This window comes from Macrotis lagotis, chromosome 3, assembly GCF_037893015.1.
Source record: "Macrotis lagotis isolate mMagLag1 chromosome 3, bilby.v1.9.chrom.fasta, whole genome shotgun sequence".
Taxonomy (NCBI): domain Eukaryota; kingdom Metazoa; phylum Chordata; class Mammalia; order Peramelemorphia; family Peramelidae; genus Macrotis; species Macrotis lagotis.
In genome coordinates, this window is record NC_133660.1 from 67,222,289 (window position 1) to 67,247,718 (window position 25,430).

The 25,430-nt window shown below is 36.4% G+C and overlaps 1 long non-coding RNA gene across 1 annotated transcript in view; it reads right to left on the reverse strand.

Moving 5' to 3' along the window:
• Positions 1-502: 502 nt before the first annotated feature.
• LOC141516118 (uncharacterized) overlaps positions 503-25,430 on the reverse strand; it is a 72,898-nt gene continuing 47,970 nt past the window's right edge. Inside the window, exons 2-4 of the long non-coding RNA XR_012476614.1 lie at positions 10,196-10,274; positions 7,380-7,488; positions 503-2,678 (exon numbers count right to left, since the gene is read on the reverse strand). This is a non-coding gene — a long non-coding RNA (uncharacterized LOC141516118). The remainder of the gene's footprint in view (positions 2,679-7,379; positions 7,489-10,195; positions 10,275-25,430) is intronic.

The window sequence follows — 25,430 nt, forward strand, 5'->3', positions numbered from 1 at the left end:
CCACTTGCCCTGCACCCTCCCCCAAATAATAATAACAAAAAATGTGCTTGAGTCTTTGTTCCAACACCAACAACTCTGTCATGGGTGGATCTCATTCTTTATGATAAGTCCATCACAAAAGTTATTTCCATATTTTTCCACCGTTGCCATTGTTGATCGCAACTCCCTCCTTTCTTATTTCTCCACTACCATGTACTCTATTTTCTCTCTCCTTTCACTCTGACTCTGCTGTAGGGTCGCTGAGTGGTGCAGCAGAAAGATCCCTGGTCCTGGGGCCAAGAAGCCCTGAGCCCCCATACCACCCCTTAGGCCCAGAATCCACCTGGCCCTGTGGTCCTGGGCAGGCCTTCCAATCCCAGCCCCTTGCAAGAAGTAAGAAAGAAAATGTGCTATATCTGGCCACTCTCCCCCCATGGTCCATCCTCTCCTCCTTTATTCACATCCCCACCCCTTCCCCCTGCTCCCCGCTCCTTCTTACTCCAGATGTCTATACCCCATTGAGTATACATGCGGTTTCCTCTCCTAGCCATCTCTGATAAGAACAAAGATTCACTCATTCCCCCTTGCCTCCCCACTTCCATATCATTGCAGTAGCTCATTGTAATAAAAAAAATCTTATGTGAAATATCTTGGACTATTCCCCCTCTCCTTTTGCTTTCTCCCATTCCATTTCCCTTTTTTTCTATTGACTCCATTTTTACACCATATTTTATCTTCGAATTCAGCTTTCTCCTGTGCTTCAACTATAAAAGCTCTCTCTACCGGCTCTATTAACTGAGAAGGTTCATATGAGTATTATCGGTGTCATTTTTTCTATGCAGCAATACATGCAGTTCATCATCATCCTCCAGTCTCTATGCTTCACCCGAGTCCTGTATCTGAAGATCAAACCTTCTGTTCAGCTCTGGCCATTCCAACAGGAACATTTGAAATTCCCCTGGTTCATTGAAAGTCCATCTTTTTTCCCTGGAAGAGGACATTCAACCTTGCTGGGTAGTTCATTCTTGGCTGCATTCTAAGCTCTTTTGACTTCCGGTATATTGTATTCCAAGCCCTACGAGCTTCCAGTGTAGTTGCTGCTAAGTCCTGTGTGATCCTGACTGCAGCTCCATGCTATTTGAACTGTGTCCTTCTGGCTGCTTGTAATATTTTCTCTTTGACTTGGGAGTTCTGGAACTTGGCTATAATATTCCTAGGGGTTGGTTTTTTGGGATCTCTTTCTCTGGGGGATCGGTAGATTCTCTCCATTTCTATTTTGCCCTCTGCTTCTAGAATATCAGGGCAATTTTCCTGTAGTAATTCTTTGAAAATGATGTCAAGGCTCTTTTCCTGATCATGACTCAGGTATTCCAATAATTTTTAAATTATCTTTCCTAAGTCTGTTTTCCATATCAGTTGTTTTTTCAATGAGATATTTCACATTTTCTTCTAATTTTTCATTTTTTTTGTTTTGAAGTATTGATTCCTGATTTCTGTTAAATTCATCAATCTCCCTGAATTCTATTCTTTGTCTGAAGGATTTGTTCTCCTCAGAGTTTTCTTATCTCTTTTTCCATCTGGCCAATTTTGCTTTTTAAAGCATTCTTCTCCTCAATAACTTTTTTGAACTGTTTTATCCATTTGACCTAAGCTGTTTTTAGCATGCTATTTTCTGCAGCATTTTTTTGGATTTCCTTGACTAAGCTGCTGACTTCATTTTCATGTTTTTCCTGCATCTCTCTCCTTTCTTTTCCCAGTTTTTCTTCCAACTCCCTCATTTGATTTTCAAAGTCTTTTTTGAGCTCTGTCCTAGCCTGAGCATAATTTCTGTTTTTCTTGGAGTCTTTAGATGCAGGAGCTTGTGCTTCCTCATCATGAGCAAAATATTTCTCAATAGTCTTCCTTTTGTTTCTTTGCTTGCTCATTTTCCCAGCCTGGGCCTGGTTTGGGGGTGCTTCCTGAGCTTTTGGGACACTCCCACAAGGGTCTCAGTGTGTGAGGCTCTGTCCTCCCTCCTGGTCTGTGAATGACCATAAGCACCTCCCTCTGCCACGAGGTTGAGGTGAGGGGGGGCCCTGCTGTTCTATGGGGGGGCCTAGACTGGGATCAGGATCTGAATGTGGTCAGAGCCCCAGAGTCCTGTTCCAGAGGCAGAGGACTGAGCTCTACAGTCTCTCTTCACTCCCCTCCCTCAGCTCAATGGGCTCATGCCCTGGAGGCTCCTGCTTACTGGCTCCACCTGCTTCTGTTTCCTGGATCAGGGCTGGGGAAAGACCATGCTGCTTGCTGTGTGCCCTGAGGTCTGGGCTCCATGTGCTAGCTCTGGCAGAGGTCCCCCGCTGTTCCCCCACTTTGTGCCCAGTGTTCCTCGGGGTGCAGCTCAGGAGACTCCCCCGCTGCTGTGAGCTGAGACTTCCAGCGCCCTGGGGCTGCCTCCAGGAGGTTGAAGTTTTTTTGCTCTTCTGGGCTACCCCTCTGGCCGTCAACCCCTTTGACCCAGGGAGCAGAGCCTTTTTGCTCTTTTCCACGTTACCTTGAGTAGGAGAACTGCCTCACTGGGTCCCTTTGTGGGTTCTGTCTCTTGAAAGTTTAGTTAGAGTCCTTAGCTGATGAATTTTATCAGAGAGCTCCTAAGACTTGATCCCTTCTTGTCGCCATCTTGGCTCCGCCCCCTCCATTCCTCTTTATTGCTTTTCTCACTGTATAAATGAAAATACATATTTATGTAAACATAAATGCACTATCATAAGTATTATTTATAAAAATTAAAAAGGTGATGAGCCAGTTATCTTCAGAAGGCTCTTCTGGTTCTAAAGCCACAACCCTTTCATGATCCCATGAAAGTCTTTAGTATTTTAATATTTATGTTCATTGATTGTTGAAGTAAAGAAAGTTTTTCTCCTTACTCACCTCCCCAAATATCCTTTGAATTTCCCAGAGAAATAAACAAAAGAGTTCATCCATCAATAGCCTACACAATCAAGGTCATAAAGGACTGAGTGATGTTGCTTTGGAAGCAGCCACAGCAATGAAAGTTTAACCATGCCTTAGATGAGAGAAGGCTGCCCAAGGGGAGATTAGGGAGGGGCCTTCTTCCTATGTATAGAGTCATGGAGGAACCTTGAGGTTATCCTCCCATCCTTTGACAATGTTTTAACTCTTTGCCATAGCTGGGAAGGGTAGAAATGAGATGGCTTGACCAAAAACAAGCCATGCAAAGCTGCAGCAGGAGCAGATGTTCTCCAAACATGAATAATTTGAGAATCAAACCTTCTTTGTAACATGCCTGAAACTGTTGGTTGCACAATATGTATATCTTCCATTGTAAGCAGATGTGCACCATAGCACCATTAGTAATGAGCTGCCAAGTCAGCTTGTCTGACAGTATTTTATAGAATAATCTTTGTGGTTTCTGCTCCCTTGGCACATTACTTATTCTTGATCCCATAACAAATAACTTTCCCTATATTCTCATTATTTACTCTTTTGTCTGCATGGGAAAAGTGTCTCTCCCTTTTTTTTCTCTATGTACAACTACAATCTTTTCTGAAATCTATTGCATTTAGTCACATTACTTGTGAATTTGATCATTATAATTATTATGATTATAATTCATATCCATAAAGCACTTTACATTTAGCAGAGCTTTCAACTATAATTTAAGATTCTTATTTATTACAGAAATTGAGTAAGAATCATCAGGGATTGGTTATTTTTTTCCATCCTCCATTTTGTAGATGAAGAAATCAAATCTATAGAGATTGAGAAATGTAACTGAGGTCTTTTTTCAGAAGCAAGATCAGAAATCCTAGCCCTAAGTTTCTCAAAGAACCCATAGACAACTAAAAGATCACCTCAGCTCTTTAAAATTTTTAGATACAGAAAATCAGTTAAATTCTTGATTCTGCAACTTAAAAATTGCGTGACCCTTAGCTTAAACAAACTAAGTCCCAGTTTCTTCATCAAAAATGATTTTTGGAATAGGAAATTAAGTGAATGTCCTTCATTTGGGGAATGGCTTAACAAACTGTGGTATACGTATGTGATGGAACACTATTGTTCTATTAGAAACCAGGAGGGATGGGAATTCAAGGAAGCCTGTAAGGATTTGCATGAACTGATGCTGAGTGAGATGAGCAGAACCAGAAAAGCATTGTACACCCTAACAGCAACTTGGGGGCGATGATCAACCTTGATGGACTTGCTCATTCCATCAGTATAACAACCAGGGACAATTTTGGGCTATCTACAATGGAGAATACCATCTGTATCTAGATGGACTTTGAACAAAAAACCAAAGACAATTACCTTCAAATTAGAAAAAAAAACCTGTTATCTTATTATGTAATTTTACTATCTCATATTTTATTTTTCTTCCTTAAGAATATGATTTCTCATGGGGCAGCTAGGTGGCGCAGTGGATAAAGCACCGGCCTTGGAGTCAGGAGTACCTGGGTTCAAATCCGGTCTCAGACACTTAATGATTACCTAGCTGTGTGGCCTTGGGCAAGCCACTTAACCCCATTTGCCTTGCAAAAAAAAAACCTAAAAAAAAAAGAATATGATTTCTCTCTCATCACATTCAACTGAGATCAACGTATAACAAGAAACCAATGTAAAGACTAACAGAATGCCTTCTGTGGGGGGTGGGGGGAGGGAAGCAAGAATGGGAGGGAAATTGTAAAATGAAATAAATGAAATCTTTCAAAAATTGATTTTGGAGAAATCATCTAATCCAATCAATTCATAGTACATAAATGAGAAACAGATACCTATTAAGTCTTACTTCTACTACACTATGCTGCCATGTTTAATTTTTATCATTTGTTCACAAAAAATTTGCTTATGTACTTTATAAGCATTAGAGTGATTTTTTGATGTATACTTATAACTTATAGATATGAATATATGCTTATTATGTCCCATATGAATTTATATCTCCTGCTCTCCTATGAGACAATTATCACATGGCTAATCTTTTCTACACTATAGGTGTATTTTCCTCATTGCATACAATCCATCCAATAGTAGGAACTATATAATGGATTCATTCTATCTAAATAAGAATTCTACAAAGAGCAAGAAGAAAGTACTTTCGAAATCCAATGGATCTTGGATATCACAGATGTGCCTTTTTTTCAGTGATACAGATCACAGTTCATCCATGTTTGTCTGTGTAGTATGTATGATTCTTATTCATGTCCTGCCATGAATGTGCCACAAGAGTTTCACCCTTGGAGGCAGTCCTTGAGACCTCTTGGTAACACAAGGGTGCCATTGGGGGATACAGAATATCTATCATCCATCATTCTTGCCATATGACAATATCATTTTTATAAATCACATATTTAATTGATAAAAATCTCTTAGAGTGTCTTCCCTATAAATTTATATCTTTGTAACATATTGAAACCTGCTCATACCCACCATGTGCCTTGTCATTGCACTCCAGGTTACCCTCTACTTCAGTTTTTTAGAAAATGTTTCATTCCATATCTTGTAGATATACTGTGTCACCAAAAGATTATGTTGTTTAAAATAGGGGCCTCTGTTTCAAGAGAAAACATGGGGTCACTAAAAATAACTTTGTTATTTCCCAAACAATGCAGCATATCTCTTCCTTCTATTTAAATCTAGTGAAAGTTTCTTTTATTTGTAAGATATGCTCAAGATATGCCTATGTGTATGTGCTCAACCCCATTAGTACTATTTGATGGTACTATTTTCAATAGCTACTAGAAATTTCACTGCAATTTAATTTTTACTTACCTTCTTTCCTTTCTATTGCTATTTAGAATATAATCGAGTTAAGGATTTTTTTTAAAGGTGCTACATGAAGTTTAAGGGTTGTCCTAATCTTTTTATTCTCAAACATTTCACTCATTCTCTTTATAATTGTGATCATAACTTTAGGGAAGATTATTTCCAACCTATTTAAAGAAAAGTTATGTTCTCTACATTCAAACAGATAAAATGACTTTGATAATGTTATATGCACATATACGCATATGGACACACATACATATATGTATATATACATAAATATATATTTGTGTGTGCCTATATTTACACAAATATAAAAGTTTACAAATATGTTCATATATTTAGCTCTAAGTATATCTTGGGCAGGTAATGCAAATATATAAAGAAAGAGAGTGAGAGAGAGAGAGACAGAGAGACAGACAGAGAGAGACAGAGAGATGGGATGGATGAATGGATGATAGTGTGTGTGTGTGTGTGTGTGTGTGTGTGTGTGTGTGTGTGTGTTCAGAGGGAGAGAGAAACACACGGGGCAATAGGATTTTCTTGATATTGTAGTCAATTATATCTCTCATATATGAGCAGTTTTTTGGTCACATTCCACGTGAACTTTCCTCTTTCCACAATCCAGAGAGTCATTTAATAAGGTCTTTTCTTGATTACAAAGGTAAGATCATTGGGGCTATAAATACATATCTATTATTTTTTGTGCATATAAATACAGACACTGATGAATGAGTTCTATAGTTTGTCCATTTCATTGCTTTAATCTAGAGAACAATGAAAAGTAACCATGGGATTAAAAATGAGAATTTTCTTGAAAAGACATCAAGTTATTGAGCACAAATAGAAACCTCACCACTAATCTGTATGTAAAGATCCTGAATGTCACATTTTGATTTAGTTTTAAAGTATATTATCTATATTGCATTATATTTTTATATATTTTGTTAACAATTTACCAATTACATTTTAATCTGGTTTGGGTTCCACTCTAAGTGCTGTGGTCTTATATAGTCAAGTTGAAACAGCTGAAACAGGAATAGGACTTAGGAGGCCTCAATTATAGTCCTTTCTCTGCTATTCATAAACTATATGATCCTGAGAAACTCATAGTATCTTTGTATAGGACTCAGTTTTCTCAATAGAGATAAAGGAATTGGACAAGATATTTCATCTCTCAGGTCCCTTATAGTTCTAAGATGGCATCATTGCTACAGTCTCCCTGGATAGATGTCCACAATTTGGCTATAATGTCAATCGGGTCAGGTCAAAAATCTACAAAATGCAATAAATTCTAAATCTAGTCAAGGCACCAAGCACTCATTAAGGGACTTCAGTAAATCTGGCTCTTCAAATATTGCAAATATATATTTGGACTTCAAGTGTCATGGTTTTTACAAACTCTTGGAGGAAGATGAGACAACTAGGTAGGGAACAACTAGATAACAATGCTTGATGATCTGTTCTCAAATCCAAGGGTGGGAAATAAAGTTCCATGTGTTCTTAAATAAGCACTGGCTCCATTTAGAAGAAAACTGAACAGTATTCTCATCTAAAAGTACACAAACAAATTTGCTAACTAAATAAAAAGAGAATTCTCCTTTGCAATTGAATTCAATAAGCAACTGGATACTTACAAATGATTGCAGAGGTGTCTCTGCTTTGTCCAGATTTCTCTGAAGAATGTCAAGCTGTAATTCTTATCTTGGCTCTGCTATAGGATTTCAGGCCAATTCTGGAAAATTTCTTCACCAGAGAAGTAAGAACATGAGGAAAATTACTAACCAACTGCATCTGATTAGAGAGGTAAATGGGGAATATTTTTTTAATAATATAGCTTTTAACATGTAGAGTCCTTTATAACTGTTTTGCTCACTATATTAATAACAATCTGGATATATGAAGGAATATGCTATCTGCATACAAAGAACTGATAAATAAAAGTAAGTATAGAATGATTTCCCATGCATATACATATTTGTGTTTGATGGTAACAATCTCTAGGGTGAAAGAGGGGTAAAGAAAAAAGAAATTTGCATAGTTTTATTATATTTTAAAAGGAATAGCAAGTTATACATAACAGATTTGTAGCTTCGTGTGCAATCATCTTTTTAAAATTATGCTATGTAAATGCTTTTTTATTCCATAAATTAAAAATTAAATAAACAATTTAAAAGGCAATAAATATTTCCACGGAACTAAATGTAATTGAGAAGAGCAAGTGTACAATTTTTTTTTATTTTTTTGCAAGAAAATGGGATTAAGTGACTTGCCCAAGATCATACGAGGTTGAATTTGAACTCAGGTCCTCCTGACTCCAGGGCCGGTGCTCTATCCACTGTGCCATGTAGCTGCCCCAGTATACAGTTTTTAATAGCAACAACAGCATTAGTAAAGATGAGCTCTACACCTTTCCCAGACACTGAAGTATTCTGCTTTACCTAATAAGCAGAATCAGTTGTGTTCAAATATACACAAATCACAACAGCTCAGTCTTACTCAAGGTTCAAAATCTTGCAGGACAGTCATGGTGCCAGAAATTAGAGCAAGCCTGACAACTCTTTCGCAAGCTTGTCTATGACATTTTATATTCTTGATTTTAATCTAAGTGACTTTGCTGTATACATTCCCTCCAATTAACTCCTTCTCCTTTTCCAAGAGTAGGAGTAGGTAAGACTCAAGCAACCATCACGATAGCCAGGGTAATGGTGTAAAGAAAGTTCAATCTTTAATGTTTTCACTGCAATAAACAAACATCAATGGATGCTCTGAATGCCCCAGGAAGCACGTATGAATGCTCACCATGCTTTTCTCTGCTATATTTGTATATACACATTTTGATGGTTTTTCAATAGAGCTCAAGTCAAGCAGTGTGATAATAGCTTACCCTATGTAGTTTATCCTGGTCCCAACTGACTAATTTTTTGATTGACATTCGTGTGTATTTGCTATTTGAAAATTCAATTAATTATTTAATTAGCTAGCATTTCATTATCTTTTTCTTACAACAAAAGGTCAGCACAACAACAATAATCCACTTTTTTTTTAACAGTATCTGATGTTAGTGATTAATATAGAAATCCAGAATTGTTGACTGCCAGCTTGTTTTTCTAGCTGAAATAGAAAAAGGCACTCAGGAAAGAGAAAGAATTCAGAATGTGCCAAACTACCACCATGATTTTGACTACCATCTCCCCTCAGCCCAGACTGCTAAGAATAAGAGCCTTAGGAACCACAGCCCCACTAGATCATTGATGGGAGAAACTTTGTGAACAAAGGGCCTAGATTCCTCAGTACAATCAGCCACAACACCAGCCCAGCTGCCAATAGGTAGATAGGCAGAAAGGACTGAAACTCAGTCCTTCCAGTTTAGCCTTCACAGCTAACATCTAGGGAATCCTCTCCTATGAAGGAGCCATCCATCACTTTCAACTGCCACCCACAAGGCAGGCGAACCAGCCTAACTGAAGCAGAGTACCCAGACAGCATATACTGTCCCCTCAGGATCTGGCACCAACCTACTTTCACACCTGATTTCACACTACTTGCCACAAAAAATTTCTCCAAATCTATCTTTTCCCTAGGAGAGAAACCATGGCTAGAGCTGGCTCAGAATGTCTCTCAAAATCTGGTTGTTAAATTTTCAGCAAACATCTATACTTTTGAAGCTGACAAATGTTACAACTAAGGACTGAATTCATTGTTTTGCTGATTTTCAAGCATTAAGAAGTGAAAATATTAATGAACTTTAAAAAAATGTGTCATGTGTACCTTTGCAGAGAGCCACTTGTTAAATATTTACCAGAAAATTTCAGATACATCCTAATCCAGGAATGTTGTGTTTTACTTTTCTTTCTTTGTATTACTGGTGTTAAGTCTATGGTAAGTGCTTAATTAACATTTATTGACTGAATGACTGATGTTCTCACTTGGAATTCCTACTGCTAGTCAAGAATCTGAAAATAAAGTGGGAAAAGAATATGATTGGGGGGAAGGGAAGCCAAGGAAATCTAAGAAGTCGTTTGTGTGTGTGTGTGTGTGTGTGTGTGTGTGTGTGTGTGTGTGTTAGAGAGAGGAAGATAGAAATGACTCAGGCTTTTAAAGACTGGATAAAGAATGCTTGTAATATGTATTAGTATCTAGGTGAGGGAAGGATTATAGCCATAAATGGTATTAGGGGGAAAACTTGGAATATTGATTTAATTTCTAGAAAAACACCAATATTTTAATGTGATGTAATAATATGATAATAATAATAGGATTAAGTGTAAACATCATGTCTTTAATTGGTGAACATTAGACAACATTTTATAAGTAAAAGATTTATAGTTAATTGCAAGCTTAATATATCAACATGAAACATGGTAGCCAAAAAGAGAAAGGAAGGAAGGAAGGAAGGAAGGAAATATGATCTTTGGGTGTTTTAATGAAGCATGTTTTGTTACATACTCACCTGATCAAAATGTATCCAGAGGGCTATTTTCAGTTCTAGCAACCACATAATAAAAAAGATGAACAGGATAGGGAGGAGACTGGAATGAGAAGAGATTGGTGAAAGAAACTAGGAATATTTGATCTGGAGAAGAAAAAACTTAGGGGGTGGGAAGGACAGTATGATAGTTGTCTTCAAATATGTGCTAAACTATCATATAGACAAGGTATTCATTTTACTTGGTCTCAAAGGACAGCAGAGAAACAATGGATAGAAGTTCCAGAGAGGCAAATTGAAGTTCAATAGATGGAAAAATTTTCTGACAATTAAGGTTGTCCAAAAGTGAAATAGGAATTCTCAGAAAATAATGTGGTCCCCATCCCAAGAGATTTACAAACAGAGGTTTAATGAGATCTTGCTAGGGATGTCATGGAGGGGATTATTGGTCAAGATGTATTAAATGGTTCCTTCCAACTCTGATATACTCTGCTTTAAAAACTATAGAAATTAAGGTTGAGTTTTGTAAAAACAATGCCGTCAGTCATTTTAAAGTCTGTTTATCATTTATCCCTAATTAGCATGCAGCAGAGTAATGGCTGAGCATGTCATTCAATATGTGGAAGATTACCTTGTGCGAGTTTTATTTCATTGCAACATGAAGCCCCAATCACATATGCTCAGACTTCATCATCTATTGCTCTTGGAGCATGATAGTCTATTCCTAAAGCATGATTGTCTGCTCGCAACTTGAAAAGATTAAAAAGAATGCTGCTGGTGACTAGAACATATTTCTCTCTGTGAGATTAAATCTGACAGAAATATTAGAAAGGGGTTTTGCTTTCTAAAAGGCTCATCCAATAAACATAATTAGGCTAATGAAATAAAGATGAAACCCAATGCTGGTGGAAGTTATCATCTGCAATTCTCTCCTTTGAGCTTGAGAAGTCAGAAACTTATATCAGTTCACCCTGCAACGGAAAAACTACTCTCAACCCTCTCTTGTCAACCCCAAGACATTCTCCTGGGATTCATAGAGCAACACTTGGAAACCATACCCTTAGCAACATGACTCTAGGTGCTTACCTGTCAAACAGGTTTTCATTTGCACAGGAACATGAATTATAACCACTGTCCCAGAATGGCAAATGGAGTATTTGACACAGGAAAAAGGAACCTTTTGGTTGTCATATTAACAAAGAAACAAACACATTCATGGATATGCAAAAATTGAGTGGAAAATTATAAAAGCAATAAAAAGGATATGCACAGTGGGAATAAGTTACATTGTCGCCATCTCCTAAAGATCTCAGTGTTAAGGATCTTTTAGGTTTTTGCAAGGCAAATGGGGTTAAGTGGCTTACCCAAGGCCACACAGCTAGGTAATTATTAAGTGTCTGAGGCCAGATTTGAACTCCTGACTCCAAGGCCAATGCTCTATCCACTGCACACCTAGCCACCCAGTGTTAAAGATCTTAAAGAATTGTGGTGGGAAAGCATAAGACACATTTAGGATAAATAGAATCTTTCTGTGAACAAATTCTCTGCTTCCCAAATAGCACTCATTCTATACCACCATTACTGCTCAAAAACCTTTGATGGATGGGTCCTCATGGCCTGCTAAATAAAGTTCAGATTCATTATTTAATACTAGCTAGCCTGTGCCATTCTTGAAGATTTTACATGGCAATTTACAGAGATTGTCTCAACTAATCCTCCCAACAACCTTATGAAATGGAAACTCTTGTTACCCCCATTTTACAGATGAGGAAACTGAGGTTACAAGGTTTTGTTACACAAATCTACACAATTAGTAAGTTTTGAGATAGAATTCAAACTCACATTTTCCAAATTTCAAGTCCAGGGCCCTATCTTCTATACCATCTACTTGGTCTCACATCCTATCCCAAATTTAGTTCTCAAAGGCTACAAAAATGAGTTCTCTCCCACTGAATTGAAAAAGTTTTAAGTAGGAGCCCAGTATGATACGATCAGCATTTCCCTGACTCAGTTTCTTCACTGCCACCTTCAACATGAGGAGTTTTACCTAAAAGAAGACAATGTTGCTCCCAGGATCTCATTAGTCTACATGAGCAGTCCTGGCTTTCTTATCTACCCACCCCCAAGTCAAAATGGAATAGGCCTAGAACAAAATCATCTCTGGATTTTCCTTTCACAGTTTCTGGTGATCTTTGGACATTAAAAATCCCAGTCACTTAGAACCCAGGTCCCTCAGACTTGATGGATTTCAGAAACTAGAAAAGAAATTAAAAAGCCACTGCGTCCTTATCACATATCTTTGCTGTTAGGGCAAAGCAAATTTCCTTTTGTTAACTATTCAATGACTAGTACTCACAAACATTTCATCCCAACATTGAGCTTGAACTTTTTAAAAATACTGTTAAAGTCTAGGACTAGCCTATTCAACTACAATATATATGATATGTTTGACCAAAAACCAATGAATTTTTTGACCACAGCTACTCAGAAAAATCCAAGAAGTGAACTATATCCATAGAAGTAAGCCCAAACTAGAAAGATTGGAGATTCATCCATCATCAAAATAATGTTCATCAGGCTATGGACTTTGTTTTATTGGTTTTTTGGTGCCCCAGAAACTCATAAAGACCTAAGGCTTAGAAAGAATTTAACCTAAGGTAGTAAAGGAAGTGCCCACAAATGATACAGATATTCAAATTGTATAGTATCACTGATCTTCAGGATAGAAGGAACCTCAAAGAAACCTCAACCATTTGAGACTCAGTTTCCTCATTTTTTTCAGATGAAGATCTGAGGCTAAGAGAGTTCAAAGAACTCACTCAATTTCATCAGAGGTGAAATTTCAACCTAGGTCCTCTGAACCAGGGTCAACATTCTCTTTACTACTCAGGTCTAATTTTGTGGGTTTTAAATTGAATTGATATTATCAATGGGTAACAAGCATACAACTTTATTAAATCTCTACAAAAATTAGTCATTTCAAGTTTATAAATCATTTTAATTTTTCTGGGCTATCTTCAACAATACTACTGACTTCCAAAAGAGATTATAATTGCTGTAATAGAAACATAACATAAATATAACTGTATTGCTTTCTAAATCAATGTGGAATTTTTAGGACATGTCATGTATTTGAAAATCACCCAAAATGTCTTGGCAGTACCTTTCAAGCTAATTGGAAATGTAAACCCTAAGATTTAGAACCATCATCACTGAGGAATCTGTCCCCCCAAAGGATAAGCAGAATGAGGCAGGCAACCTTATCACAGAGAAACTCCATTTTTCACCTCTGTGAGTTGTCATTTCAGTGTTTGCAACATTTTGAGGGTAGACAAAAAAGACAGTAATAACTGGTTTGAATGCCTTCATGGTACAGCTGTTTGCAACAATACCTCTATTCATAATTCTCAAGAAGGGAAATGACAGGAGTGCTGTGAAAGAATATATATATTCCTCTTTACACTGTCCTTTAGGTTAACTCCCAGGGTGCTCTCAACTCCACACAACAGCAACTATAAATGAAAGCATTATGTCCAAAGTTATTACACAAGGTCAAAGGGATGTCTACAAACCCTGCAATGTTTGCTCACTGGGAAGCCTCTGTGTGTTGTATTTCAAGTGTGTAAGCATTCTCTTCTGTTCTTGTGCATATTCACATAGATGAAAGGCAAAAATGTAACCTTGACCAGAGTATGACCAAAGGATAAAAGTGACTTCTTGAGGGAGTTAGGAGGAGTATAGTAGGAAGAGAGGAAGAGAAGTCTGCCCAATCTATTAAAAAATTACCATCCCTCTTAGAAAAGGTACAATCGGGACCTACCTTTATTCATTTAACAAATATTCTTAAATACCAGAGGCATTGTGGGATAGAGCATTGACTTGGGCTTATATGTTGCATCTGATTGATACTCTGTCCAACTCTGGGCAAGTCACAACCTCTTATGAACTTCAAGCAGTTCCCTAAGATTTATCTGCTAAATTATGGATGAGATGCCTCCTGAGCTGATAGAGGGGGTTAAAATAGACTCTGAGCAACATTTTCAAGACTGTACAATCCAACTCTTTTTATTTAATGGATAAGATCCAGAGAGATTCATGAACCTATCCCAGGTCACATAGGTAGTGTATAGCAAATAACAGAGTCAGAATTTGAATCCAAATTCTCTGATTTTTTCAATCCAACAGTTTTTTCTGACATCATTAACTAGAAAAGAGGCCATTATCTCCATGTAAAGATCCCTGGGGCCATATATTAACTGCATTTTAAAATATAATATCTAGGGTTTATTGTATTTTTATTTGTATCATTATTTCCCAATTGTATTTAACCTGGTTCAGAGTTGCTGGTCACATGCAGCCAGTGGCCCAAGTATTTGATAGTTCTATTATCACCCCAAACTAGAAGCTTCCTAAGGGGATAAAATCATATTGAGAGCTTAAGAGGGGTTTTAAACCACCCCTATAGTTTTGGTGACCTATACTGAGTGATATTTTTATAATATTTTAAAGCATTCAAAGCACTTTCCTATTCATACTCTATTTGGTCCTGGAAAAATGTGCTAAAAATAGAGTCTGGGTCCCAGATTTGGGTTCAGATTCTGGTTTTGCTGCTTACTATGTGACTCTCAGCAAGGTGCTATTTCTTTCTGAGTTTTATCCTCTTTAAAATGAAGGACTTGGATTAGATGATCTTGAAAGACTGTTAGGCACCCAGGTGCATAGATTATATAGAGTCAGAATTCAGGAAGACTCATCTTCCTGAGTTCAAATCTGGCCTCAGACAATTACTGACTCTGTAGTACTTACTACACAAGTCACTTAACTATGTTTGCCTCAGATTTCTCATTTGTAAAATAACCTGGAGAAGACAATGCCAAACCATTCCAATATTTTTGCCAAAAAAATGCCAAATGGAGTCACGAAGAGTCAGACACAATTGAAAAACAACAAAAGATCTGTTAGCTAGCTATGACCTCATGATTTTCACTTTATATATTTTAAATCACAATTTCCTTGAGTTGAGGAAAAAATATGATGGTATCGTTCCCAGTGGACACCCCTCCATATCTCTAAAACAGTTTCTGAACTGCCTTTGCTTTAAATTGTCACTAATATAGAACTTCTTGCTTAGAATATATTTCTTTCAGATATAGTACAGTGGAAAGAGTTCTAACTCTAGAGCCAAAGGATCTGGGTTCAAAGTCTATTCTAATGCACACTACTTGAGTCACCTTGTTCCTAATATCTGTGAATTTCATTTTCCTTAGCTGAAAAATGAGGGGTTTAGTTTATAAACCACTTTGAGGTTCATAAATCCTAGAACTTTCTAGATCCAAGATGCCTGTGCCTCAGGGCTTATTCTTCTTACATGTTTAACTTTTAAAAGGTGATGGAAAAATATTTATAACAGCTCTTTTTGTGGTGTCAAAAATTGGAAATTGAGGGGATATCCATCAATTAGGGAATGACTGAACATTTTGTGGTATATGAATATGGTCATATATTACTGTTCTTTAGCATGAGCAGGTGGATTTCAAAAAAAATCTGGAAAGATTTAAGTAAACTGATGCTGACTGAAGTGAGCAGAACCAGTAGAACATTGTAAATATTACCAGCAACATTGTGTGATTCTCAAATGTAACAGACTTAGCTGTTAGCAATACAGTGATCAAAGACAATTCTAAAAGTCTCGTGATGGAAAATGCTATCCACATTTAATAAAGGGACTAGAGTTTGAATGTAGAACAAAACATACTATTTTCACTTTTTAAAAACTGATTTTATAGTTTTATTCTTTTTCATGAATTTTTCCCCTTTCATTCTGATTCTTTTTTTCACAATATGACTAATATGGAAATAAGGTCAACATAATTGTACATGTATAACCTATATCAGACTCATTGTCATAGGAAGGGGGAAAAGAAGAGAGAAAGGTAGAAAATATGGAATGTAAAATGTTACAAAAATGAATTTTGAAAACTATATATGTAATTGGGAAAAGAAACTTAATAAATAATTAATAAATGAAAGGTGAGTAGACATGATCAGAGAACAGAATGATCTTTCTTCAAGTTCTGCCCTCAAGAGATCTTTTTAAAAATGCTTTTAAATTTAGAATTTACTCACAGTTTTGACTTCAAGAGAACTCAGGTGTTTAGGGAATGGAGATATATTTATCTACGTTGAAACATGATTTCTTGTTTTGGGGGTAAAAAGGCAAAGACTAAACCTGAGAATGCAATTTCCTGCTTTGGAAGCAAGAGCAGAACTTTATATATCCTGCCTTCTGGGGAGCTTTATGCCATTGTGGAGAGTAAGTCCAGGAGGAAAAGTGGATAAAAATTAGGAAAAGAGCTAAATTTTATACAAACTCTGAGGGAATAAGGGGACAAAGATAAAAAAGATTTGATTATACATTTAAAGTCCCTTTAGTTCATATGACTCATATGATATAAAGTATAATATGAAAGGAATGATGATTTAAAAATTAATACAAAACAGTTGGCAAATGTAATTCAGCAGTTTTCCCAAACCCCAAACTTTCAAAAACTGTTAAAGACATTTACAGATCACACAATGTGGCCAAATCCACCATTTCTCATAAAAGGCATTGCTTCAGCAGGGGTTCCCACCAATAAGGGATCAGTTTATTTCAAAGTCTTTCAAATTCATTCATGAAACCTTTAAAGCATTTTTTATTATTCCTGGAAAATGACTAAAAATGTAAGACTCTTAGCACTATTATCACCATACATGGGGGGAAAAAAAGGGTCACGCATATACTTGCTTTTTAAATCCTTGAATTTTTTTTCCTCTCTTAAAGTGCAGTGGAAATTGTGAGGTAGGGTAATCATTTCTCTTCTGACTGAAGCAAATTTTTCATATTATATACATATATATATATATGTAGATAGAGAGAGAGAGAGAGAGAGAGAGAGAGAGAGAGAGAGGAGGAGGAGGAGAACTCTTCTTGGTAATATGCATCACTAATTTAGTGAACTTTTCATATTTCCCACTGTAAAACATTTCTTTCTCTACCACTCCTAAGTATAGTTGCCTTAAATTATTTCAGCTGTGCCTACAGAACAAGATATACTTTAAAAAAATAGCCACTATAATTCTTAGTCTGGGAGGGGCAAAGGTCTCAAGCTACATTAAGAAATAGAAGAGGAAAAGTTGGCCAGAAGGAAATGATTCTTCCATCCCTGTTTCTTTCTAATAATATATTGCAGGTGTAAATAGTCATTGCTAATTTCTATCATTCTAAAAGTTTCAGGTTTATGCAATTCTAAGCTCTTCACTTGGGAAATGCACTATACTGGGTACCTGTAAACAGATCAAACAGACAAGAGCAAAATGTAGTAAGAGAAGAATCAAACCTCCATAAGTTATTATTGATTATCAAAATCATCATTTCATTGCAAACCAATTTAATCTGAGTATACCTTTTCTGTAGTCTGTTTGGTTGATTGGTTAGGAAAATTTTCTCATAGACCAGAATTACGGAAAGAGAAAAGGATTTGGAATTGTAATAACTGAACCGAACTCTCAGAACATCAGTTTCTTCATATGTAAAATAAGGAGAGTGTACTTAAGTCCCCTCCTGCTCTAAAGTCTGTGATACTAGGCTCTTTGGATGTAATGAGAGCTATCACTCCCCTGGAACAAATAATATTGCTTCTAATACCTCTTGTGTCAGATAGAGGTCCATTTTCCACAAAAGAACAGTCTAGCAGAATATTGAATGAAAATGGGAATGAATGAATGAGTGAAATAAATGAATGGTGGGTGGAAACAATTATCCAACAGTTTCTGGCAATCATTGGGGTTGGGGGTATGCACAATTATCTAATTGTACATGGATCATAGTTCAGTCTCAAGAGCTCAAAGTTTCATATAGGGGGGTGAATAGATCCTAGAATCTTTATAGGTTAAACCATATCCACAATTGATGCTTTTATCCATAGTTTTTATAATCAAAATTAAGTATCCACAAGTAATTAGTCTTCTCCAGTTATGTTTCTGCTACCTATTGTTTCTAAATAAAGAATAGAAAAGGTTACTGGACTTTGACCTTCTATATAGACCTTCTAATAGAAAAAATAAATCAACAAGCAATTACCTGATGATGTATGAGACCAGAGGATACAAATATAGTGAATGACACAATCCTTCCTCTCAAGTAGCTTATGGAAGACACACACACACACACACACACACACACACACACACACACACACACATATATATATATATATATATATATATATATATATATATACTTACTAACAAATATAAATTGTTCAATACAGGTAGGGTACTTTGGAAGGGAGGGAAGGAGCAGTTGGAAGATGAAAGAAAAACTTACTATAGAAGGTGATGTTTGAGCTACATCTTGGAGGAAGAGAATTCCCTGAGACAAAAGTGAGATGGGAGTACATTCCAGGTATGGGGAATGGTCAAGAATAAAGGTGGGAGATAGATTGTTCTGTGTGAGGAACAGAAAGAAGGTTATTTTGATTGGATCACAGTATAGAGGAGGGAAAGTACTGTCTAGAGAGGAGGAGGAAGGTTGGAACCAGGAAGGGAACTTTAAAAGGTAAACAGAAGAGTTGACATTTCTAACTATAGGTAACAGGGTTAACTAGAGTTAATTGAGTAGGAAAAGTATATGATCAGATCTGAACTGGGGAAAAATTACTTTGGTGGCAAGGTATAGGGAGAGACTCAAAATAAAGAAACCAATTAGAAGGATGTTGTAATAACCTAAGTAAGATGCTATGAAAGAATGAACTAAAGTTTTAGATTTGGGAGCAAAGTACTCCTATCCAAGGTAGAATCAACAGATACTTGTTACATATTTACTATGTGTTAATCTGTATTAAGTGCTGGGAACTAAAATACAAGCAAAGAGACAACTGTTCTCAAGAAGTTTACATAAAAGAATGCTAAAAAGGGGAATGAAGAAAGTCTGACCCAGACACTTCCTCCAATTGGCAGAGTGCCCCAATGAGAGAAAAGGGGTATCAATGTAAAGGAGGTAGAAGGGTGAGAAGCCTGCAGAGACAGAAGGATCTTCCAGGATGAGAAGGCTGCTGAGATTTGATGGCAAAGTATGGAGGGTAGGAACTGGAGCTAGCAGTAAAGACTAAGCACTTCCTCAAAATGGAGGTTCTGGAGGATTTGATGTAGAGGTAGAAGCCACAAAGAGGATGAGTGAGAAGTCAAGAAGAATGCTGAGGTGATGGACCAGAAAACTGGAGTGATGGTAGTGTCTTCTAAAGAAACAGTGAAATATGGAATTGTGGAGGTTTTGAGGGAAGAGTAATGAATTCAATTTTACACATTTAAATGTGAAATGTTTCCAGGACAGCCAGTTCAGAACATCCAATAAGCATCCAAAATGTGATAAGAAACTGAAACTCAGAATAAGCCTTATGAATCTGGACCACCAGAAGTATATTGGTGTCTTCGATAGAAATAGAAAAGTTGGAAAGGCAAGAGTTTGGAAGAGAAAAAGACAAAGATAAATTAAAAAGGTTTTATTATCTCTTACTTAATACATCAAAGTTCTCATGTCTTGCAGTGATACAATCCCTCCACTGTTTCTGATCACAGACACTGTGTCAAGTTAGGAGACAATGGACATGAGGAAAAGACACATTATAAAATGGCTAGACAACATGGTGCTAAGCCTCTCTGAAATCAGTAAACTGACTCACATGGTCTTTCTTGCACCCAATATGCAAGCAACCCAGTTCTAGTTTGCTGATGTCCTTCCACAAATGTACTGTCCAAAATGCACGTGCTACATTAAGTTTGGCCTTCCTAGAGCAGAGAACAACAATGCTACCTTTTGGTGGGGGGCTGTACTTCTGGTAAGTCTTTGGTCATGATTTGTGATGTTGTTGGTATAGGGAACTCAAACGATGGTACCTTCTCTGCTAAAGTCAACTTATCAGCTGTTCTTCATTTGGGAATCTTTGGGAGTTTACTTTATCCATGAAACAATCAGGTGCCTTGCAGAGGGTCACATAGACAGTATGTGTTGGAGGAGAGAGAGACTAGAATTAGTTCTTCTGGCTCTCTACTCCTTATATCACTGTGCTACCTGTTGGTCTTCTGATAATGCAGCCTGAAATCACATAGGCTTTTTTGTCTACCAGATCACATAGTGGACTCATTAAGCTGCCTGCTGAACTCTATAATCCATTTTTCTTCTTTTTTTAAGTACATAAGACAACTGCTGATATTTTTAAATTGAAGGTAATAATCTTTGGTCTTTGTTTAAACTTCACAGTTCCTTCTCCAGATACAGATTGGTATTCCATCACAGATCCCCCCGAAATTGTCCCTGATTATTGCACTGATGGAATGAGCAAGTCCATTAATATTAGTCATCACACCATGTTGCTGTTAGGGTGTAAAAATGTTCTTCTGGTTCTGCTCATCTCACTAGCATCAGTTCATGCAAATCCTTTCATGCTTCTTGGAAATCTCATCCCTCCTGATTTCTAATAGAACAATAGTGTTCCATAATATACATATACCACATTTTCTTTAGCCATACAATCCATTTTTCAACCACCAGGTACAGAAATAATTTTAGATTTTGAACATTTTCCCATACTATTAAAATATTTTTGGATCCCCATTCCATTATCTAATACATTAAATATCCTTCCCAGTTTTATTTACAGACAGGTATATTTGTTATGCCTTTATCCATCTGTGCCTTTTTCCATGTCTTTTTTCCCTCCTCATTCCTAGAAGGAAAAACACTTTAAAATTATGAATTATTAGTCAGAAAAGAGCAAATGCTTTAGTGTAAATTCTTTTTGGTCCTGGATCAATATCCTTTTTCTCTTAGTAAGACTCATTGGTTTTTGTGCATCACTAGCATAATCTTCAAAAACCTAGGGAGTGTTTAGGAGTACCCTAGTTTAATATCTAAGATAATGATATACTATATAGTATGTTGTAGACATCATATATATATATATTTATAAAATTGATACACAGATATATAAGATACTAAAAAAATCATACTTTTCCTTAGGCCAGTGGTGTGCCCCTAAATTGAATATACATATATTCCTATATGTGCTGTTTTTATACTCAAAATAAGTTAAAGAAAATTTAATCTACAACTACCAGATTTCTGTATGTTGGTGCCAGGTAAAACAACTTAGGCCCAAGGGGTAGATTAACTATCTTTAGGTGAGACATCAGATTAGGAAGTTTAGGATAGGAACAACCTCCTAGCTTTGTTATATTCTATTATCCTTTTATTGCTATTTAAATCCAATTTTAATAAATTTTGCATGGAAGTAGTAAATTTGCTGCAAAAAAGATGATCAAGACTAATTAGTATGGCTTAGTTTCCTGATTATAATTATAATGTCAAACTTTATTATTATTATTTTTTCTTTCCAGGCTGCTCCCCTCCAGGCTTCCACATCTGGACTTGTTCTGCAAGCATGATATCAAGCAGTATTAATCCCTCCAAATGAACCAGTACTATCAGTCAAATTGCATCCTTTTCATTAAAATTAAGACTACTCATTAATTATAGAGTAGCAAAATGGAGGAGTTCAACAGTATGCAACAGTAAGGACAGATTTGAGGAGTTATGGAAATTAAAGTCATCATTTAGAATTCCATTTTCCAAATTACTGCACCTTAAACTCTATCTCTCTGAGGATGGTATTATAATTCCCATTTTGTGTTTTTGCACTCAGCACACATCAGTGAACCAAGATACAGACAGATGAATGAATACTTGCTTTGCAATGGACTTACAAAGCCAAGCCAGAGGGAAACTGTCAATTAGTTCAGAGAGAGCTAACACTCACACTCAACTCTTTTTATACAAAAGAGAGGAAGAACCAGAAACAGAGAAACAGAAATAGACTGGGAAGAAACATGTACATGCCTTTATGGGAAATCTGTTGTTGAACAGACTTTGATAAACAGTAAGCATCACATCTTAATGAGAAACCTGTGAGTGAATACATAGTTATTTCAGGGAATTTACAGTAAAAATTATATTTTATTAAAAAAAACAAATAATACCCCAATGAAATTCTCAGGAGTCATTTTCAAGACTGTTCTGGCAGAATAATTGCAAATCCAGAATGGTTCTTTTCAAGGAAAATTTAGTTATTATTCTCTGACCCATAATAATTCCACTTAAAGGACAGCTGCAGTGAATGCAAGGGCTCTATTTTTTTAAATGATTGATTTTGGAGAAAAACAAAAACATGATTGATTCATTGGTATCTTTAAGCTGACATTTGGTCCTAAGTCTTTTCTATCATTAAACAAAAATTTAATAGCATTTATAACAGTTATTATATTTACCCAAAAAGGTAGGCTTTTCTTTTATAGAATGAAATCATGTAAATGTATAATTGGTGGTGGTGGGGAATCTAAAACCTCAATATGCAAAAATCACACTACACACACACACACACATGCACACACACACACACACACACACACACACACATATATATGTAGAGGTCTACATACATAAGCAAACAAATAGACACTTTCCTTTCCATCTTCTGGAATATATTAATGCAGCTAATATGTATTCCAACTGTCTGGGTCTTTTTCTCCAGAGGCAAGAGGAAGGACATGTACAGAAAATCAAGCTAGAATGACTCACCAGATAGCTAAATGTAGCCCCAGACACTAAAGGAATTCTAACAATGCCAGTGTTCTTTCTATCTGGTTTTCTTTAAATGGGATGCCAGCAAGTCAAGGAGGTCTTACCCAGGATTGGTGCATTTACTATTCCCTTTTCTCTACCAGAGTATAAAACCCCACAGACCTCAACCTTCCTGAATCACTTAGAATGGTCCTACAAAGCCTAGTTGCCTAGACTTATCAATTTGATCATGATTGTCTTTTAGAATTCAAAACAGTCTCAATCATTAAGTTGCTTTTATAACCCTGGACAAATTATTTAATCTCTCTGTACTCAGTTTCCCTTTCTGTAAAATGAGGATAGTCGTAATATCTACCTCACGGGGCTGAGAGCATCAAGTGAGATAACAGTTGCAAATCTTAAAGTACTATGTAAATACCAGTTATTCTCAAAGTTGTTCTCAAGTTAGCACTTAGAGCACCTGGACACTCAAAATCATCTATCCCCAATATTGATTTTTATATTTAGTTAACCCTGTAACTAGATTGAGTGTGAGGTTTCATTTTTGAACCTTGAAATCCAAGACTTGTCTGGAGGACATACTTTTCCCAATCTAGTAAGTTTCTAGCATTATAGCCTGAGAGTGATTCAGGGAAAGCTTCTGAAGTAACCTTATTTTCATCCTTACAACAGTGCCATTTGGAGGAAAAGAGAAAGAAATTTCAATGCATTACAATGAGCAAACTGTTACTTCATCCAATTTTCAGAAACTGTTTTGTTAGGAAAAAAAATAACTTGCCTAAGCCCAACCCTGTGCTATGTTGATGCAATTCCCTAGTAGATAAGCTTCAGAGACCCAAACTGCATAAAGAAAGTATGCTATTTGTTCTGGTTTGAAGAATACCGTGCCCTCAGTCCACCATCAAACAGTATGAAGCCCTGTTATAAAGGAGAATCCAAGGATGAAACAAAATAGGATAAAGAGTGAACAGTCAGTTTAGTCTCTATCAGCAATTCCTAAAAAACATTTGGTCTACATCTCAATATATGGAATTACTTCTCTTCCTTCAAGACCCAGTTCTCTCTCTCTCTCTCTCTCTCTCTCTCTCTCTCTCTCTCTCTCTCTCTCTCTCCTTTCTCTCTCCTCTCTCTCTCTCTCTCTCTCTCTCTCTCTTTCTTTCAATTTTTCTAAGTTCTGGATTTTCAAAATATGGATGCCTTTATCACATTCTATGTTGCATTAAATGGATTGCTTATGTAACTTTTATATTTTTCTATTAGACTGTAACTTCCTTAAGGCAAGGGATGACATTGGCATTCCCAGCACCTAACACAGCACCTGTCCTCAGGTTTACCCACAGTAGGTGCTTAATAAATGTTTGTTGAATTCAACAGCATTAAACAAGCAAATATGCATGCATGTTACTATTCTAGAAGAGTTAGGAAATATTAAGAAAAATATACCACCAAACTGGGAGTGGTAGTCAATACACTGAATGATGGTCTCAGGAATCAGAAAGATGATGACCTGCAGTACACTGGTCTGAATCTAATAAGATGATATCTAGTGTGGATAAAAGTAAAACTTTACAGTTAGGTTTAAAAAAACTGATTGTAAGTTTAATATATTGAGAAAGCAGTTGGTCTAAAAACAAACTCAGTGTATTAATTGATGTATATGAGCATGATCAAGTACAAGTTTAATATGATAGCCCAAAAAACTAATATGGTCTTGATACGCATTAAGTAAATTATAAGATATAAAAATAAGAAGACAATAATTATAATCTATTCTGCCTTGGTCAGACCACATCTGATATCTAATATTCACTTCTGGGCACCACCTTTTCCTATAATCTATAACCCAGAGTCTTCTAAAGCTCAGGGTTTATGTGAACTATGGCCAATCTTATGTCATTTTATCTCTTTGGTTTATTATATATTTACCCCAATGTTTACTCTATGGAAATCTCAAATGTGAATGATGAAATTTTCAAGTGGACATTAAAGTCAATATAGCAAAGATGCAATTAAGGCATCATACAAGCAATGCAACTTTCATTTTCTGCCTTAGAAGAGTCCATGAACAAAACATTCAAATAAGCTTTCCATCAAAGGGAACTGTCACTTTGATCAGGAACACCCCTGAATTTAAAATGGTATTGACAATCTAGAGAGTATCTAGAGGAGTTCTTAAAGGATGTAAGGGGAACTGATGTCAAGCCATACTCTGCTTAGTTGAATATTTCTTCTCAAGGAGGATATGAAAGCTATCTTCAAGTATTTGAGGAGCTGTCAAGCAGAAGAAAAATTTGACTTCTTCTCTTTGGTCCCAGAGGGTCCAAATTATTGTGTAGAATAATTAATGTGGGAGAGCTAGAATTAACAGGTCAACATTGCAAAGAAGCAAATTCAGACTTGATCTAAGGAATTATTATTGAACAATGAGAACTAAACAGAATTAGAAAGTTACCTCCCAAGGTCATATGTTCTCTTTAATTGGAAGTTGAGAAAAATCTACATAACTACTTATTGGCTGTGTCATAAAGTGCAGTGGACAGTCAGGAAAACTTGGGTGCAAATCCTACCTCAGATACTTACTGG